The sequence below is a fragment of the Panthera uncia genome, assembly GCF_023721935.1.
Source record: "Panthera uncia isolate 11264 chromosome D3 unlocalized genomic scaffold, Puncia_PCG_1.0 HiC_scaffold_8, whole genome shotgun sequence".
Lineage (NCBI taxonomy): Eukaryota > Metazoa > Chordata > Mammalia > Carnivora > Felidae > Panthera > Panthera uncia.
Window position 1 is genome coordinate 79,882,891 of NW_026057586.1, and position 19,044 is coordinate 79,901,934.

The following is a 19,044-nucleotide window of genomic DNA, read 5'->3' on the forward strand; positions in this document are numbered from 1 at the left end:
GACTTCGGCTCAGGTCACGATCTCGTGGTCCGTGAGTTCAAGCCCCGGGGGGGGCCTTGGCCGAAAGGGCGGGGACCGGGACCCGTTTTAGATTTTGTGTCTCCCCCCCCCCCTGCCCCCCCCCCCCCGCCCCGCCTTGCTCTCTCTCAAAAATAAATAAACATTAAAAAATTATTTAAAAAAAAAAAGACCCAAAGGTGTCCTGGGGGAGCAAGGGTGAGGGAATGCGCCCCACCTTGACCTCAGGTGGTAGCGACACAGCTCTGTGCACCTCTCAGAACTCACGGAGCTGGCCGTGACCAAGGGTGCATCTCAATACGTGTAAATTATAAATCCATAAAACTGTCTTTTTTTTTTTTTTTTTAAATCACTTCTCTGGAGAGGAGCTGTCTGGTCATGTTTTATATAACGGACTCCTCATCCACTATAATTCTCTCTCACATGATTTTATTTTCTGCAGAGTACTTAATAGCTTCTAAAAGTATAGATATATAAAACAGCATAATGCTATAGTATATACTGATTATATACCCGTAAAAAGCACACTCCACTAACTATAGATACATAAAATGGTAGGTATTGTATCCTAACTACATATAAAGCATACTCTACCGACAACGTACTACACCGAAATGTATAAATAGCATAATCCTGAATATTTCGAAACCTCTAAACAAAATCATATGTAAATATTATATACATATACTTAATGCTTCTAAAATATAGATTTACAGGTTGTATTTTTGTAGAAATTTATGTATATTTAGAAATATGAAGTACTGTGCAGAAAATCAAATCAAATCCCGAGAGAATTATGGTGGAGGAAGGGTTGTATGTGTGTATATTTGTTGCATATATATAATAAAATATATAATTATATATAAAATTTTAGAAATCATAACGGCCTATACACATACAGAAAATTATATATATGAAGTATTAATTATATATAAAATAATGTATTTATTATATATAATAATTATTAAACATAATGTATTTATATATGATAGTTATACAATAATGAATTTCTTTATATATAATTATTAAATAATGTATTTATTTATAATAATTATTAAATAATGTATTTATCCATTTATAAAGATTGAATAATGCATTTATTTACATATAATAATTATGAAACAATGAATTTCTTTATGTATAGTAATTATTAAATAATGTATTTACATATACTAATTATGAAATAATGAATTTCTTTATATATAATAATTATTAAACATAATGTGTTTATATATGATAGTTATACAATAATGAACTTCTTTATATATAATTATTAAATAATGTATTTATTTATAATAGTTATTAAATAATGTATTTATTCATTTATAATTATTATTGAATAATGTATTTATTTACATATAATTATGAAGCAATGAATTTCTTTATGTATAATAATTATTAAATAATATATTTACACACAAAATTATTAAACAATGTATTTGTTTTTATATAATTATTACATGATGTATTTATTTATAGATACGTGTTATCTGTATTAAATATACATATATATTTTTTAACTTACTTTTTATCCTTCTATTCCTCTAGAATGGCTAGCTTCCCAAGATAGGGATTCTATCCCTCGTGTTCCATATTTCACCCTTAGCTCTGGCACACTGAGTGCACATAATAGCTGCTCAAAATCGATATTTCTTGAATCAATCCATGGAAAAACAAAGGCGCTTAGGCCAACAGATGCAGCGGCCCAAGCTGTCAGGAAACCTAGTTTTGAATCATGAACTGAATGACTTCTGGCCTCGGCCCCTTCTCTCCCTTTGCCAGTAGAACCCACGGCCCTTGCAGGAGGGCAAAAGCGCGGTGACTGGGATTCCGGCGTGGCCTGGGGTCAGGGGACAGGACGGGAGCTCTCAGCTCTCCGGGGGATGGCTCTGGCGGGAGAAGAAAGGTCCCTGCCCCCAAGTGTGGCTCCTGGGCCACCCCCCTCCCCCCCCTCCCCCGGTGTGCCTGTGACATGTGTTCTGATCAGGTAATAAAAACTTGGTCAGGGGGCCTGCACCCTTTGGGTTTCATTTCATTTTATTTTATTATTAAAAACGAAACATGTGGGACACAGATAATTTGGTTCTGCACGAGGCTTCCTTTGGCTCCTGCATCTGAGAAATTTAACGAGGGGAGAAAACAGAGGGAAATATATACATACAGCTATTTGGTATATTTGGGAAGGTTGAAAGCGAAGTTTCACTTCAAAGGATTATTAGGGTAACCTCTCTGGGCAAGTTATAATCAGTAATGCCGCCCGGATCGTCATACTGTGGGCTATTTAAAGGATTCGGAGGCGGGTGGGGGATTGTAAGATTTTTGTTTTTGTTTTTTTTAAATTACTTTTCGAAGGACGAGTGTGGTGAGGGGTAGAGCTAAACTTTTAAATATGCTTCTTGGAATGGTCAGAGTTGAGTTTCAAACCTTAATGTGCTCCAAGGGACCATAATACCGGCTCGAAAATAATTATTTTCCAAGCTCCAGAGCTCCCGTGCCCCCTCTCGGCACTGTCCCCCACTAGTTAAGTCCCCGCACACAGGGCGTGCTGTCCCATTTAACTGTTCTTGGCCTCTGCCCCTGTCAGCCTTATGCAGGGGGCAGGTCGCCCATGGTGAACCCCTGGGGATCCTTTGGAGGCTCACAGACTAGTTTAAAGAGTTCAGTCCTCAAGAGGTTGAGAGTGTGACAAACTATGGCTCAAGTTCAGCGGGGCCCCCCGGTGTACATGAGGCAGGGAAAGGAACCTGAACGGTAGGTTCGTAGGTTCATTTGCCGGAGCTTCCTAGGCTCCCTGTGATCTTGACAATATCCAGCAACATTTTCTGCGGGGAGGTTATGGTTCTTTCGCTCTCACTGCAAAATAGTATCCCTTTTGTGATGAGTTTCTCACGATGCATTCATCCATCGGCTCTTGACAGGTAGGCTGGGGCTCTTTGCAACTATATCGCAGGGGAGGTGCTCATACGATTCGGGGTCACGGACACCTTGGGTCATTCGGTGAAAGCTGGGCCTCTCATGCAAGATGCACAGGTAGGCACACGCACGCGCAGACACAGAGAGACAGAGACATACACAGATACAGAGAAAGGCAGAGGCATAAACGTACCTAGTATTGCATACCGTATGCATACGAGTATTGCACGGTATGGGGTATGATTTGCATACGATTTGCATATGCGGGCACGCTGGGACCTCCTCGAGGTCCTCCTGGAGCCCTGAGCAGGGAAGGGAGGCAGAGAGGCCTTCTGAGCCTGGCCGGACTAGCTCTCTTTGGACAAAACCAGGGGACGGGAAGGGGAGTTTCCCTCCAAGTCTGCTCCTGAATGCTTTTGGTTTCTCATCCTTGGTGCTGGGAGGGTTCCAGCCCCGGAGAGGGAGAAAAGGGAGGTCAGTTTCCCCGACATAGCCCCAAACCCCTTGGCAATCCTGCCAAGCCTGCCCCGCTCTGTGTGGACGTCTGTGTTTGCACCGAGGGCGAGGGCGAGGGCGAGGGCGAGGCCGGAGCCAAGAACAACCCATAATTCTGCACACAGCAGATTGAGTTTCTTGCAGAATTTGCTCCCAGAGGAAACACCAGAGCTGGCAGGAGTTGAGCGTGGCTGGGGCTCAGAGAGTGGATAAGCCACGTGTCTGAAAGCACCCACGGCCGGGTTTGCAGACCACGAGGGGCTCTGGGGGATTCACCGTGGGGTCCAGCTGTGCCAGCGCGGCGCTGTGTTTGGTCCTGAACAAAGTGTCTCTGTGCTTCTCCAGCGGGCTCTACTCTGCCTCTTTGCTGACTGAGCCCCTCTCCGGGGGCCGGGAATCGGTGGGACAGAGGCCATATCCCTCCATCACCGGTACTTACCTATGCAAGGTCCCCAGAAACTGAGGCTTCTGGGGCCCAAATGCATCCCCAGCCTGCATCCAGACCCTAGCCTCTGGGTAAATCTCCCCACCCTTGTGCTCACCCCTAGGCCTAAGGGATGGCCAAGAGGCGGTCCTTTGCCAGAGGGGATGTGGACAAGCTTGGGCTTGCCAGCTGGGATGCCCCGTGTCGCCCCATTCTGGGCCGGAACTCTAAGAAACTAAGAATTCTCAAGTCCTTTTCGGCCTTTTAGGTTATTAGAAAGGTTTGCTCGTCGCCTTCTTTGACGATAGAACACATTTTATTTAGCACGCTGCCAGGTCGATGTAGAACTCCGAAGTTCTCAGGTATAGTGTGTGGACCTCAGTTTGTCCCCTTGCCCTGGGGCGCCACAACGTTAGGGATGGGTCAGCCAGCGTGCTACAACCCGGTGGGTTCTTTCTCTGCTTGCCTGGCAGTTTGAGCTTAGAGGCAGAGACGGATGTTGGGGGTCAGGAGCTCGGAGGCAAATGCCCACCCTATGGAGGAGCCCCCAGGGAACAAGTGGCCTTCCTGTTCCCACCCTATTGAACTTGCTTCCTGTAGCTCTCCTGGGTGGGGGTGGAATTAGCTCTCCCATCTCCAAAGACCTGGAAGGGACATGGGAGGCGTCTGCCCCAGAGAGATCCAACTCTTGGCTCCAGCTTAGCCCCTCTCTGAGGTCAGGGTCCCAAGAAAGCAGAGCCTGAGGCAAGGATTCATGCACATGCGTTTCCTGAGGGGGCGCTCTCTGGAGAAACTCACATGGGAAGGAGTGAAGCGGGACAGAGAGACCCAAGGCTGAGAGCAGCTGCAAACGTGGGTCTCAGGCAAAGATCCTGCCCCGGGGGCAAGGGGACCAGCTGGTCTCTCTGCATTAGTCAGTCATTTTGAGGGGCTGCTGGCAAGGAGGTGGTTAAACCTCCCAGGGGAGACAGCTGATGTTGGCCAAGAGTAACTCATTGGAGAAAGGGGCAGCCGGGAAGGCGAGGGGCTCACGTGTTGCTGTGTTAGGGGGTGACGGGGGATGGGCACACCAGCCCATTCAAGGAGACCCGTATCCCAGTTGTGAACTCTCCGAGGACCCCTGGGCAAGAAGTCCGTTGGAGTCCTCACCCCCTTGCCATCTGCCTGGATTAGAAGGCAGGTCCATCAGACGCCCCCGTTAGAGCCTCGCTCGGCTCCCCTGCGCAAGGGGTCACAGATGTGGTCAAATACTGTCCGAGTGAGTTTTCTCTTCTGGAAAATGGAGGTGGTCTTCCCAGGACCACTTCTTCCGAGGAGGCCACCTCTGAGAACCGTTCTCCTGTCTCTACTGGACCTCGGGATCTCGTTCTAGAAGGACGTAAGTGTCCAGAGGCGCCTCTTCCAGAAGCCGCTCTGCTTTTGGGGGCTTCCCGTCCAGTTTGCAGGTGAGGTGACAGGGGTCCCAGAAAGGCTCTGCAATCTGATAGATGGGTGATCAGATCTCAGCCTCCTTTTCATGTTATTTTCATTTGCTTTAACGTTCGTTTACGTATTGAAATTCAAGTTAGTTAACACACAGTGTTGCCATGGCTTCTGGAATAGAAGCCAGGGATCCATCCCTTACATAGGACACCCAGTGCTCATCCCCAACAGGTGCCCTCCTTAGTGCCCCCCACCCATTTAGCCCAGCCCCGCACCCTCTCCAGCCACCCTGTGTGTTCTCTGTATTTAAGAGTCTCTTATGGTTTGTCTCCCTCTCCGTGTTTATCTTACTTTCCCTTCCCTTCCCCTGTGTTCGTCTGTTTGCTTTCTCAACAGGAGTGAAATCAGATGGTATCCGTCCCTCTCTGACTGATGTATTTCGCTTAGCACAACACCCTCCAGTTCCATCCACGTTGCTGCAAATGGCCAAGTTTCATTCTTTTTTATTGCAGCGTAGTATTCCATTGTATATATCAATCACATCTTCTTTATCCATTTATCAGTCGACGGACATTTGGACTCCTTCCATAAGTTTTATTTATTTATTTTGAGAAAGAGATAGAGAGAGTGAATGGGAGAGGGACAGAGAGACAGGGAGAGAGAGAGAATTCCAAACAGCCTCCAAACAGTCAGTGTGGAGCCCGACTCGGGGCTTGAACTCACAAACTGTGAGATCATGACCTGAGAGCTGAAACCAAGAGTCTGACGCTTAACCGACTGAGCCACCCAGGCACCCCTTTTTTTATTGGACAGAGAGAGAGAGAGCAAGAGAGAGTGCACTAGTGTCAGCAAGGGAGAAAGACAGAGAAACACAGTGGGCACAGAGCCCACTCAGGGCTCGATCCCACGACCCTGGGATCATGACCTGAGCCGAATCAAGAGTCGACGCTCAACCGACTGAACCCAGGCAGCCCTCAGCTTCCTCTTTTTATGAGCTGGTGACCTTGTACAAGTTCCTGACTTCCTTGAAACCTCAGTTTCTTCATCCGTAGCGGAGATAATAATGCCTGGAAGGGCTAATATGCGGATGGAATATAGTTTTATATCTAGTAAGATCTCTTCAAATAGTACCTCTGAGTATTTTGCTGTTGAGAACCTGAGCCCAGAGAGGAACGGGGTGGGGAAACCAGGAAGAGTTCAGAAAGTACCCGAACCCGCACGTGGACCCCTGCGGCCCGCCCGGAAAGCCAAAGTCAAAGCTGCGGACTATGTGACCGGCTTCAAGTCTGGCCTCCCCTCTGCTGCGAATGTCACCCGACTGGGGCTGCACAGAGAACAGGCTTTCCACCACGAGTCTAGCATAACAATCCGGTGATTTCGGGCACAGACTTGCCCGCTGTGTGATGTGGCACAAACGGCTTAACCCCTGTGAACTTTGGTGTCCTCTTGGGGACAGAATAACGTGATCTCTTCATTGGGCCATCGCGAGCCCTGCGTAGGCACTCAGCGTGGTGCCTGGCTCCCAGCGGGCACTTGACAGGTTACCCTCACTCTTCAGCAGACATTCAGGGGCCATCCCCCATGTCCCAGGGGCCCGACGGTCCCACCTTTTATTGGGAAATTCTTCATAGCCCTCATGGGAACGCCATTAGCCCTGCCTTCCAGAGAGAGAAGGAGTCTCTCTCGCCAGCGGGTTGAGAGAGGGACAGAGTTAAGGGGTCTCCCCATGGAGAAGGTGGGCAACCCCTCGATCCTTGCTACCAATCCATCATTCTTCAGTAGAACCTTCTCATCAGGTGTGCGGGTGGCCCTCGCGGGCTCAGATCCCAGGAGCCAAGAACCCGCTGAGTCGTGGCCAGCTGTCCCAGGTCCCCCCCGGGGGACGTGGGCTCATCGCACAAGGTTAAGTGCCCAGCGGGACCAGGACCCGGGAGCTGGACAGGCGGGCACAGGCTTTGGGGGCCACTATATGGCAGCTCAGCCCCCCAGGATCACCAGGCTGTGGGGGGTGCACGCTCTGGACTCAGGTTGCTGGGTTCTCCACCTGTTTCTGCAGTCCTCTGTGGGTGTCTCTCATTGTCGCGCGCGCCCTCTCTCTCTGCTTTATCAGCTTCTGGTTCACTATTCACCGTGTCTTCGTTTTCTTTGTCTCTGTCTCTTTCCCTGATGCTCCTCTCTCTCTGTTTCTCTCTCGACATCTCTGCCTTGCACACTCCACCAGTCCCAAGCTGATAAACCTCTAGTGCCTTTCCCAAAGCCGGCCCCTGGGGGCAGCCGTCCTCAGGGACCCCAGAGCCTCTGGGCCCGCTTTGCCTACCCCCCTCTTGCAGCGTCAGCACCGGGCCGCTGGAGAGGAAGGGACAGAGGGAGCTCAGCCGCGCACGGGCTGGACCCAGCAGCCACCTTCTACTGCCCGGCCCCAGGGTCCCTTGCCATCAGGAGATCAAGACAATTCAAAGCAATTCGAACTAGGCTTTCCACGACTCCTACCCTGTGTATTTCAATCCTTTTGGTCTTGGTGCAGCCTGCAGAAGGCTGGAAGTTCCCGCTATCAACTTAAGGTGCATTTCCCAGGCCTTTCCAGGGCCCAGTCCCCTAAAGAGATACCTTTGTGTGTCAGCCAGAGTCTTTCCCATTTGATGCCTTATTTAAAGGCAAAGGGAGGGAGATGGGCCAGATTAGAAGCCCCGCTGCCTCAGCACCCCGCGTCGGGAGTGAAGGTCTCGGGGCCCTAAAGGAAAGGACTAGGAGGCGCCGGGAGCGCCAGGAGGGGGCCTCGCCGGAAGCACGGACGCGGGAGGAGTTTCCAGCGCGCCCCGGGCTTTCAGTGTGGGCTGCAGCCGCGTCCCCAGCTAGAAGTCATGCCTGCCAGCTCCTGCCTCCCCCAGAACAAGGCTGCATTTTTTTTTTTTAATTCCAAATAATACTTTGTAACAGTTAGGTAGAGATTACTTCAGGCAAACCAGACTCGTCCAGATTGTCACTCGGGGAGAGGGTCGAGCTCCAATGCAAATGGCCCTGCAGAAGGTTTTGCAAAAACTTCCCCAGATTGCTCACAACCGGTGCCACCCGCCCGCCCTCCACCCAAAGTGAATGCAAACGTGGCACGCCCCTAAGAAGCACCGCTTCCCCGGGGGGGGGGGGGGCCCGGAACTCGTCAGCTTTTTTCAAAGAGCCTCGCGGAGCCCACCAGCACCGCTGAAGGGTGAAAAGGTTAAGGATCCTCACAAAGGTGGCCAGCGCTGCGCGCCGGGTCGGAAAGACCCCCTCCCGCTTATTTTTAACTCCCCTCCCTCCCCTCCTCACCCCACCCCCTTTTCCCTTTTGCAACTTTGCTCTGACATTTCAAAGCCCCCTCTCCTGGTTTCGATTTGAAGCTCCCGGATAAAATCGATCAATTTCAAAAAGGGGAAGGAGGCCGGGTCTGGAATTCCAAGCTCCCCGCCTCGGGCGAGGGCGGAGCTGGAGCCAGAGGCAGGAGAGCATCAAAACTTCGCCTCGGCACCTCATTTCCCCGCCGCGTCCCCCCTTCCCCGGCTTGTCTCCCCACCCCACCCCCCTTCTTAAAAAAAGAAAGCGATCAAAGAAAAAGGTTTAAAGTTCTGGACGCGCCAGCCCCGCGCACCCGCGGCGCTCCGGGGGTCGGAGCAACATGCCCCCGCCCGCTTGGCCGCGGGAAGCATTCCCCCCCCCCGCCCCCCCACCCCCCCATCTGTTTACTACCTGTCCCTGCGACCTCAGGTATTTGAGGAAGCCAGCCCGGCGACTTTAAAAGGCTGCGAGGTGGCCAAGGTCATAAACTGGAAGACAGGAAGCGATTCTTGGAGCTGGGACCTAATTCCTGTTTTCTGGTTAAGGAGAGGAGCCTACATAGTTTCAAAACAAGATGGAAAAAGCTGGATCGTCCCACCCGAACCCTCCCGCGGGCCTGCAGCGGTCCAAACAGCCTCTGTGTTCTCACCCCGGCTCACCTCTGCCCGGGAAGGGGGTGCTGCAGGCCTGGAAGGTGGAAATTTATGGCTGTGGCCCTTACAGGAAATTCGGGGGGTGGGGGGGGGAGTTAATCTCTCGCCCTTTTCTTACAGTGTGGGCTGCAGGTGAGAGGGGCCATCCTGAGTACCCAGACTCTCTTCTGTTTCAAATGCTGCCTTGTGGACTTCTTTTTGCATGGATTTTGAGTTTTTAAATATATCGCATTAAAAAAAATATATATATATATATGTGTGTGTGTGTGTGTGTGTGTGTGTGTATATATATATTTAAATCTTGATCCCTGAGGTTTTTTTGGGGGGGAGGGGGGCACCTCGCACGTTGTACCTGAAGCCTGGTTGTAGTCCCAGCCTTGGTGGCAGGGCAGCTGAAAGGGGTCCGGAAGGTCCAGTCTTGGGGGTTGGGCCACTGCAGGGAGGCATGGGCTTTGGGGATGGGAGGAGAGAGTGGGGGGCAGAGAAGGGTTCCAGGGTGCTGAACTTGCTTCCCCGACTGGAGCAAACATCTCCCTCCACCCCCACCCCCCCCCCCACCCCACCCCCAGTCACACGGAGGCAAGAGAGAAATGCCATTTTCCTCCCTGGGACGCGGCACAGTCCCCTGTAACATCACTGACTCTGGGGGAGAACGGGGAGCCTCAACCGTCCGATGTGGGGTCAGAGGCCTGGGTTTCATTTCGAGCCCAGATCCAACTTACTGTGTGGCCTCGGCCTGGCTGGTGTGGAGACTGTGGCCTCCTTGGGGAAATTTTTTTTTTTTTTTTTTGATGGAAAAGACCAGCCAGATACATCCAGAACATGTGAAATAAAAGTTTTCCAAAATTCTTCTTGGCTCATGAGTGTGTGCCTTTCTTTTTTGTTTTAAATCCCCAGAAAGCCTCTATTTTATTAAAAGGCTTATAATAAAGGCTAGGATTTACGGGGTGTTCACCCCAGGTCAGACACTTTGCCAGCACTTTCGAAGCATTATCTCTTCCAACCCTCCTTCCAAGCCCAAGGAGATAGGATCAATCTTTCAGCTCCACTTGATGAATGAAGAAGCGTAGGATCAGAGAGGGGAAGTAAGTTGCCTCGGGTCACACAGCAGCTGATTAGTGGGCTTCAGAGACCAGGTGAGTCGCTTCCAAAAGACCCAGTTCTCACGCACTGCTCTTAGCTGCATTTGCATCTGAGGACATTTAAGGACAAAAGGAGCAAGAATAGATTCAGAGAGGTGGGGCCACTTGCTGAAAGTCACAAAGCCAAGAGACTCTGCCGGGGCTGTCTCGCTCTGTGTTGCTGGACCCTCCGTCCGCAGATTGGCCTTCAAAGCCGATCCTCGCCTGCCCTGCCCTTGTCCCCCAGAATGAACTAAACCGTGATCCAAACCCAGTTGCTTTGTAGCCAGGAACAACCTAGGCATGTACTCTATGTACCAGAGTCATTTCAATTAAGCCACAGATCCTCAGGCTGACAGAGAAGGCTCTGGAAGTCCGGAGCCAGGGATGGGGGACGAAGCAGACAGAAAACATGAAAGGAGAGGCGAGGAAGAGAGAACGTCCTGATTCCGCCTCGAGTTCCAGGAAAAGGGGACCCAGTGATTAAAGCAGTGGTTATAAGCAGCGTTCCCTAGAGAGGGAACGAATGATTACTTCTTAATAGCCACTCGTGTCTCTAGAGTATTTGTTGCTGAAGAGGAAACAGCTGTGACATTATGAGTGAAGCAACTCTGTGTCCCACAGAAGCTGGGACACATCTCGTTTCATGGGACGTCTGCAGAGCAGAAGCCAAGAAAGCGATTAGACTTTCAGCTTTTCATATAAACCACGAAGGGAAGGCATTCGGGCGGAAGGTCCTAGATTCGGGGGTTCCAATTTTCGGTTCAAAAGACAAGGTCATCAGCGATCAGACGGGCAGCTGGAAATGGATGACCTATTAAAAAAAAAATCTGAAACATTTTCCCCTGTTGCTAATGATAGTAATAACTTTGATTCATAGAGCGCTCGCTCTTAAGCACTTTTAAACACGTTTTCCCCTTGTCTTCGCCGCGTAGCTCTCTGTGATGGATTAGTGGGTCCTTTCACCTGGGAAGAAACCAAAGCACAGCAAGGTTAAGTGACTCGCTCAAGGTCACACAGCCAGTCCATGGAAAAGCTTAGATTCAATCAGACTTTTTGCTGAACCCCAGACGCCGTGTTAAGACCCGTGCCAGGAACCTTTCGGCCCCGGGGCAAAGCTGAGGGAACATACCAAACATTTTACAAGACTGTCCTGGGAGCCTCAGAGATTCCAAACACCAAAGAAATGCCAGACAGAGCTTTTGGAACCAGACTGAGAAAGTTCTCTCTGTCCCTTTTCCTGGACGGGAGGCAAGAGAGGAGGCATGTTCGGGGAGTTGAAAGTTGGGCTGTTCTGAAGCATGGACCCGAGCAAGTGCTGAGGGGTGGACTGAGACTGCCTGAGAGATACTGTCCCCCAAACCAGATGCTGTATGAGATACATGGCCAGAAGAGACACGCTCATTCAATAACTTGTTGGAGCCAGAACTTAACAGAGCAGCCAACATTTGCTGGGGAATCTGCGAGCCACGTCCGTATCAACGTGCTAAGAAAACACTTGGCAGGCCGTCTCAAATTTTCGCTTCCCAGCAATACAGGGAAGAATTATCGGGCTGCTATGCACAGTTGTGTAGGTTATGCACTGCACAAAAGAGACGCCGTTCGCAGCCAGGCCTTTACCCATTTGTATTTATTACAACAGCTTTCCAGCAGGTGGCAGTAAAGCGTCTTGTTTTACTGAAATCGGTATATTATGACAAATTTCCAACAAGGAAGTACGGTCGCTTGAGGAAGGTGTGCCTTTTTCTAATTTTGTAGAGGCACAGTATGAGCCAGAGTGGCCCCGGCTGTGATCAGCCCTTCCCTTCGCAGGTGGGTACACTGAGGTTCAGAGGGGTAGGGTCCCCGGCTCGGCCACAGAGGGAGGTAAAGTCAACTTAAACATAGGACCAGCTATAGTCTGGGCATCAACCACTGCATTCGGGAGGTTGGGAAACAGGCAACCCAACAAGATGGGGAGTTACTTTCTGGGACAGTCTTCTGGTCGTCTTCTGGAAAGGAATGGAAGCCTGGCCAAAGGGTAAACTCTACTTTGGGTCTACAAGCCTGATACCAGAGGCAGCACCAACTCCCCCCATAAGAGATCTTCCAAAAACTCACTTAGGTGCTTCTTTGGGCTACACTTCGTGTCAACCATGTTGTGCAGGGATGAGCTCTCATCATGCATCCCTGTGTCAGATTCGCAGGCCTGCCTCCCGGATTTGAAAATCTTTGCAAACCGAGGGACGCAGCCCATCTGGGTCATATAGCATCGCGGTTAAGGGAACGGGCTCCAGAGGCATCCAGATCCGGGCTGGACCTAACTTCTGCGTAAAGCTGTCGTTGCCTTGAGCGAGCGCTTTATGCCCTCTGAGCCTCCGTTTCCACATCTGTAAAATGGGAGCGATAACAGTCCCTACCACAGGAAAAGCGGGATAATACGAGTGAGGCGCACAGCTCCATATCCCACGTACAAACGTTGGCCTGGATCCTTCGTTTCGATCTAGATGTCGCATGAATCTCAGACCAGACCCTACAGTCCCGCACCCAGGTTTGCCCATTTGGGGCGCTTTAACATGCTTTCTGAGTCATCGGGGCTTCCTGGAAGGGTCTCTTGGTCGGGGACATGCTGTCATTCCTTTTTTTTTTTTTTTTTTTCCCAGCCCCCTTTCTCTTCCGTCAGCAGCTGGACGTGGAGGAATCATTGGGGGAGGGGGCACTGAGATAATTTGTACAGCTGTGGTTGCCTTGGGCTCCCTTATGGGGGGAGAAGATGGGGGGGGGGGAAGGGAGGAAAGAGGGAAGGTGGAAGAGAGAGATGGTCAATCCAGAAACTTCCCTGAACCCCTAAATTTATTTTGCAAGCAAGGACTTTAATAATCCAAGCCCTGCAACCTCAGCTGAGAAAGTCTAACGCCACCTCATTCAGCACCTCGGTGACATTTGGAATTTAGAAGCCTGTCCTCTCCAGCCTGATGATGTCACCAGATGCAGATGATGGAATTTCCACACACCCCCCCCCCACCCCGGCCCTCTCCCCACCGAAAAGACGTTATGGAGGACGCTGGGGAACTTAACAATTTTTAACATTTATTATATAATTGTTATGATTATTACCACTCTAATTTATTTCCCTACTTAAAAACGTTCTGGCAACTGTAACTCATTTTAGGCCAGTCCTCGCAAACCAGGAGACCTTGGGTTATTTACAGAGAGAGAGAGAGAGCATTTAGCCAGGTGCACAAGTCTCAGATTTCCTCGAAACTACCGCACGGCCTCACTCAATACAGAAATAAGCAAAGAACAGTGTGTGCATTATATCAATATTATGATAATGTGCACAGAACGCAGATCATAAGTGATTAATTCGGTCGTTTTCCAAGTTTGTCCCCCCGGGGGGGGGGGGGTTTCGATCCCAACGAGCCCGTGAATGAACGCATGCACACACATAATCCCATCGTCCTAAGGCTCCGTGGAAAAACACCTCGATGCAAACGGGGTAGAGACAGTGAGAAAAGCAGCTTGTTCATTGTGGGCTCAGTCTTGTCTCTCACCTGCACGGGGGAAGGGGGAGAGAGAGGAGAGACTCAGGAGGCACAGAGCCAATAAAAATGGCCAAGTCCATTTCAATATGGCACACATGAAATGCTCTTGTGGGGGGAAGTTTCCATCTGAGGTGGACCGGGAGTATTGGGTCTGAAAAGCCTCTGAACAGACAAAGAAATCGGACTCCTTCGTGGACAGTTAAAATACCAGCGGGTGTGTATTTTTGTATGAATTGAGCCATTGAATGCTTTATGTTCAGTAAAGGTGCTACCCTGTTATAATGATGATAATATGAAGGCGAGTTCACTCAGCATCCTTCGGGGGAGGATGTGGTTGTGTTTGGGACTTTTGCCTGGGGGCGGGGGTCCTACCGGCGTCTCTAGTGGGTTGAGACCAGGAGGCCGCTAAGAATCCTGCAACACACAGGACGACTCCCCACAGCAGAGAGTTACCCAGCCAGGACGTCAGTGGTGCCGAGGTGGGGAAGCAGTTTGCTAGGGGCTCCGCGGGTCTGAACCCATTTAATATTGGCGACAATTCTAATCAGGCCCAAGTGTGCTCCGTTTACAGATGGGGAAATGGGGTTTGGAGACCTTCCAAGGGCCATCCAAGGTCGCTCAAGGACTTGCTGGAACCGAGAGGCAAACTCAGGACACTTACCTCCGGCCATGTGATAAACCACCTGCCGGCCCGGGTCCCACCAAACCCGGTACGTGCGTTTACACGTGTAGCCCGTGCACTGAGCAGATCCCGGAAGGACGTACCCCCGTCTATCAGTGCTTCTCTCTAGGTTCGGAAGAGAGGACGGGAGACTTTATTTTTCGCTTTATTCATATACGCTGCCTGTATCAATTCCATGATGGGAACCGAACGGTGACGTTCAAAACGACTATGCGTGAAGTCTGGGTAGCTGTGTGGGAGAGAATCTACTACCATTTGGTAAATGGAACAAACAGAATAACAAAATGTATCCACCAATGGCTACTCTTGGCTTTGGGAGAATGTGAGCTGGGGATATGAGCCTATCCACGCTGATGGAGGAAATTTTGGAGCTGGAAACCGCATCTCTGGCGTGAACTAGGAAACAAACGTTTCCCCCTCTTGTCCACATTGTCTGTTAAATGTTACTCTAGACCCATAGGGGGTTTTAAGTGTTTATTTAGTTTTGAGACAGAGGGACGGAGCAGGAGCAGGGAAGGGGCAGAGAGAGAGGGAGCCACAGAATCTGAAGCAGGTTCCAGGCTCCGAGCTGTCAGCACAGAACCCAACGCGGGGCTCAAACCCACGAACCCTGAGATCATGACCTGAGCCAAACTCAGATGCTTAACCTACTGAGCCACCCAGGAGCCCCTAAGTATTTTTTAACATAAAAGAATGTATGTTTTCCTGATGGGTCTTCATAGCTTTTTATAGATTCTCAAAGAAAATCTCGAAGACGCTGACCACCCAAATAATTACTGCACCCAGAGAGTATTAAGCACTTACTTTGTTCCAAGAATTATGCCACATGCTTCACAGACATTAGCTCACTTACTGTCTCAACAACCCTATGAGGTCCATACTATTTTTATCCCTATTTGACAGATAAGAGATAGAGGCTCAGAGAGGGTAAGTCACTTCTCTAAGATCCACAGCAGCCAAGGCAGATTTTGAACCCAGATCCACCTGACTCTTAGAGCTTTAATCATGCACCTTGTTAAGTCAAGAAGCAGGGAGCCATGGTGGCTCAGTTGGTTAAGCGACCGACTTTGGCTCAGGTCCTGATCTCACGGCTCATGCGTTCAAGCCCCACGTCAAGCTCTGTGCTGACAGCTCAGAGCCTGGAACCTGCTTCGGATTCTGTGTCTCCCTCTCTCTCTGCCCCTCCCCTGCTTGTTCTCTCTCTCTCTCTCTCTCTCTCTCTCTCAAAAATAAATAAACATTAAAAAATTAAAAAAAAAAGAGTTAAGCACAGGATTCAGTTATTCCTTAGGGCTCTTCCCAATATGACATTTTATTCTTTTCCAAGGCGGTCTTAGAAACACACGGAATCATCACACTTAGGAGGTAGGGACTATCAGTGTGTGCACGGTCAGAAAAAGATGCAAATCTTGTCTCTTTCCTGCTAGGAACCGGGCAGAGAAACAATCCCGGGGGGTCCCTAAGGTGCCCGCCTGGAGCTGGCGGTGGTAACCGAGGAAGGCAGCTTCTATCAGGTTAGAAGGAGGTGGGGAAGGAACTCAAAGAGTAAACAGTGGAGATGAGCATTTGGAACGGCTATGGATATTTTAAAGCTGCTTTAAAAACACTAGCAAAACTCAAGGCAGCCTCGAAGTGTGAACCTGTAAATTAAGGCCAGGATTGTAAATAGTGTGTTCCCTGTTGGCGAGACTCCTAATTAACCACAAGCCACCATCTCCTAAATTTGGACCATGTCTTCTCCGGTGGCTCCTTGAAGGGTGGAAGAGGGTGTTAAATATGTCGGTGTGGTGAGAGCGGATGGTGGGAAAGCCTTCAGTGGGTTATTAACCTGGAAAATCGTGACCAGCTCTGGTTATCCTGAGGCAGGGTGACCCCAAGGCAAAGCAGTAAGATGACTGGATTTGGATGTGGTGCCAGGACTAACATTTCACTACCGCAGATTTGGAGGGGAGGCACCAAAAAAAACTTCAGTCATCAAGATAAAGAGTCGTTTAATGCCATCTTTTTTTTAAAAAATCAAAATTAATGGAAAATAATCTATGATTTTATATTTTATTTGAATTGCAAATGAAAACAAGATCTGACAGGTCCAGGATTAAGGTGAGAAGTAAGGGCAGGGCCAGACCCTGATTTTGTTTAAAATCATTGCTGAAGAGTTTACGTTTTTTATTTATTTTTGGGACAGAGAGAGACAGAGCATGAACGGGGGAGGGGCAGAGAGAGAGGGAGACACAGAATCGGAAACAGGCTCCAGGCTCCGAGCCATCAGCCCAGAGCCTGACGCGGGGCTCGAACTCACGGACCGCGAGATCGTGACCTGGCTGAAGTCGGACGCTTAACCGACTGCGCCACCCAGGCGCCCCATCATTGCTGAAGAGTTTAAAAGAAATCCCAGCCATTGTGCTATGTTATCCTTACATACTTCTGTGGGCATCTCTAAAGAACGTGGACGTTTTTCTTACATAACTTCGACGTTATCACATTAACAGATTTTGTTTTTTCAGATTTTATTTTTTTAGGGGTGCCCGCGGGGCTCAGTCGGCTAAGCGTCGGACTTCGGCTCAGGTCATGATCTCACACTCCGTGAGTTCTAGCCTCGCGTCGGGCTCTGTGCCCACGGCTCCGAGCCTGAAGCCTGCTTCGGATTCTGTGTCTCCCTCTCTGTCTGTGCTCCTCCCCCGTTCATGCTCTGTCTCTCTCCCTCAAAAATAAATAAACGTTGAAAAAATTTTTTTTAAGATTTTATTTTTTTTTGAGTAATCTCTACCCCCAATGTGGGGCTCATACTCACAACCCTAAGATCAAGAGTCACATGCCTACTGAGTAAGCCAGACAGGCACCCCCACGTTAACAAATTTAACAAAAATTCTTTACTATCATCTAATACAAATTTGAGAATCAAATTTGCCTGGTTGTCTTAAAAGAAGTCTTTTGGAGTTGTTTTGTTCTGATTAGGGTCCAAACAAAGCACATATTTACCCTTGGTTGATATATACCTTGGGTATCTTTCCTAGATACCTAGATATCTTTCCTAGATATATATACCTAGAGTACTCTGCGCCCAAGTCATTGACTCGTTGCGATAATAAGTCAGACAAGATAGACAAGGTCCCACATTCCTGATTTGTCTGGTTTTTTCCTGTGCATCATTTGGTTTCATTTACTTTCTCTGTTGATCTCCTGTTGTGCATTTCACTGAGTATTGCTTTCAGGTTTATTTTTTCTTTCGCTCTAACGACTTTGGAATCATTTTATTCTTCTAGTTTCCTCAGGTGGAAGCTTAGATTGTTGATATTAGATCTTTCTTCTGTTTTAATATATGCATTCAATGCTACAAATTTCCCTCTGAGCCTGCTTCCATTGCATCCCACACAGTTTGATAAATTCTGCTTAGATTTTCATTTAGTTGAAATATTTCTTAATTCCTCTTGAGACTCCTTTGACTCATGTGTTATTTAGAGGTGCTGTTTAATAGACTCTTAGATTAATCTATTGATCTATTAATGTGCTATTTAGAATGTGTTATTTAATCTCCACGTATTTGGGGATTTTTCTAGCTATCTTTCTATTATTGATTCCATTGTGGTGTAAGAACATCGATCGTATGGTTTCTATTCTTTCATGCATGCTGAGGCGTGCTTTATGGCCCAGAATGTGATTTGTCTTCATGAATGTTCCATGTAAGCTTGAGAAGAATGTGTATTTCACTGCTGCTGGATAAAATAGCCTATAGATGTCAATTATATCCACTTGGTTGATGGTGTTGTTGAGTTCAGCTAAGTCCTTTAAGATTTTCTGCCTGCTGGATCTGATCGAGGGCGCTGAATTCTCCAACTGCAACAGTGGATTTGTCTATTTCTCCCTGCAGTTCTATCATTGTTTGCCTTATGTATTTGGAGTCTCTGTTGTTAGGTGCATACATGTTGAGGATTGCTATGACTTTTTGGAGAATTGACCCCTTTATCATTATGTGATGCTCCTGTGGTGCTATTTAATTTGTTCTCCAGTCCCTTGTGTTCCTAGTAAATATGAGCTCTAGAGACTTGTAGTGGATACTGCCTTGGCCCTATTCCTGTCCTCTTGCCCATATCACTTTAGCATGAACTGGGAGTGCTGGCATTTCTGTGCCTGGAGGCTCTCTCAGCTACCAGAGTCCAGTGGCCAGAAGTGCTGGAGGTTCAAGCCCCCACCCTCAGGAATAGCCTGTAACCAAGGACTTACAGGAATTGCTATGTAAATACTCCAGCCGTGTCATCCTTTTGGTGGGATGACTCTGTGGGGCATAATTTACTCTGATTCCATGGGCTGGAAGGTGGCAGAGCCCATGTTGAAACCCAACTTGACTTTACCTAACCCTTCTATTCTACTGCCTGCAAGCCCAGATCAGCTTCCCTAGTCTAGGCATGAATTAGGAAGCTTTCAGCACAAGTACCAAAGCCCAGACTGGTGCCAACAATGAAGGTGTTATTTCACCCAGTGA